Here is a 1765-nt window from a genome sequence, read left to right as displayed (position 1 = left end):
TCCTTCCTTCCTTCCTTCCTTCCTTCCTTCCTTCCTTCCTTTTAAGAATATGTCAAAAGTTGGCATGTGTATGTCTCTGAGCAGATCTGGATTTTTCTCCCTTTCCTTACAAGTGAGACAGGTAAGACTGCTCTTAGGAATGTACCCCAACTCAAAAGTTTTACTTAACAAATTGAGAGCAGATGCAGTACTAAATAAACAACCTGTTGGCTGTTTAGTTTAAACAGCTAGGTCAGCGTGACAGTGTTAGAACAATAAATGGGCTTGTTCTTCCATTTTGAACTTGATCTTAGAAAAAATGATCATTGTTCAAAAGACAAGATGATTTTCTGGTCTCTCTTTTCCTAGCTGTCCACCTTCTGCTCTTGTGAAGGAAGTGCTGAGTACTGCACAGAGACTGACCTTCTCTGGATTCCTTATGGCACTTGCAAAGGATCAGGGGATCAACAGAGCTCTAGGTAAGATTTCTTTGAATGATACAGCTCTAAATTTTCAGTCATCCTGCATTTCTTTCGAATTCCCATTGTAATTATGCCCCAGATTTTACATCATCAGAAAGAGAGTGAGGGAGTTTTTCATATTTTTATTATGGATTAAACTTTAAAAACACTGCTTAAAAACTTACTGTCTGCTTGAAGATGTGGAGATTTGTCAGCAATAAAATTAGATGTGAAATGCTGTCCTAAGACAGCAATATTTTATGTCTTTGGTAGCTGATCATTTTAGAACTGTCATTTTAGCATGCTTGGCTGTAAAGGTTGGATAGAGGCGGTCAGGAGGCAAGTAAGGTAGCTGACTGCTTAAATTGAACTTTCATTCTATGTTTTAGCCCTTTATGCTCCCACAGATTTTAAATGACTGCTTTCATTGTCCACAAGAAAAAGAAGACACACCTAATGGGAAAACTTCTGATGCCTTCTTGGCTCAAAGACTCAAGCAAAGCCCAGACTTCCCAGCTCATGCCCCATCTTACCTGACATCACTGTAATCTTTCTAATATATTAATCTATGGCCTACTGAAAATCTGGTGGTATAAAACGCAAAATTCTGCTATGGAACTCTGTACCAAACTACTGTGGAAACCAGGAGGATCACCAAGCAGCATCTCATTGCTCATTTCTGTGTTGTGATGATGAATACAGTTCTAGAGCAGGGAAGCAAAGTGTTGCATTGGCAAAGCACAGTGTGTAATCCATACATAACTCAGATACATAATTCAGTATTGCTCTCATATGACTTAGTTGTGCTTGTCCTGCAAAGCAGAACAAAAAGGGCTTTCTGCATTTGATGAGGAGAAGTGGGCCAAGGCTCACACACTTTCACTCATCTCTACTCAGAAAATAATCAGGGTAGGCTTTTTGTCTCTTTGAGTATCCTCTTCCTCTAATTCCAGGCTTGAGTATCACCCAGTCCCCATGTTTCAAAGACAGGCCTCAGTGAAAAGATGGCGTAGCTTGCCAGAGGATTTGTTCTTTCACACAGGTGTGTCATAATAGAAGTGTCCCCCTCCCTAGCTGGGCCTCTTCTTCCAGCAAACTGTTTAAGCTACTAATGTTCTTCTGGGGAAGGGCTGCTTACCCAACAAGATGAAGATTATATATCAAAGGTACATGCATACAGCTCTGCAATCTCTTCTGCAAACAGGCTTAGGGATCAGTGTACTCACTGGGAAAGGTGTTGCCTGGAATCGCACCAAACAAAATGTTTTTTTCCTTGCCCAATAAAATCCACTTCCAGTAAAAAGCAAACAAAACAGATGGCCACA

This window comes from Meleagris gallopavo, chromosome 5 (genome assembly GCF_000146605.3).
Source record: "Meleagris gallopavo isolate NT-WF06-2002-E0010 breed Aviagen turkey brand Nicholas breeding stock chromosome 5, Turkey_5.1, whole genome shotgun sequence".
Taxonomy (NCBI): Eukaryota; Metazoa; Chordata; class Aves; order Galliformes; family Phasianidae; genus Meleagris; species Meleagris gallopavo.
This window is presented reverse-complemented; position numbering follows the sequence as displayed.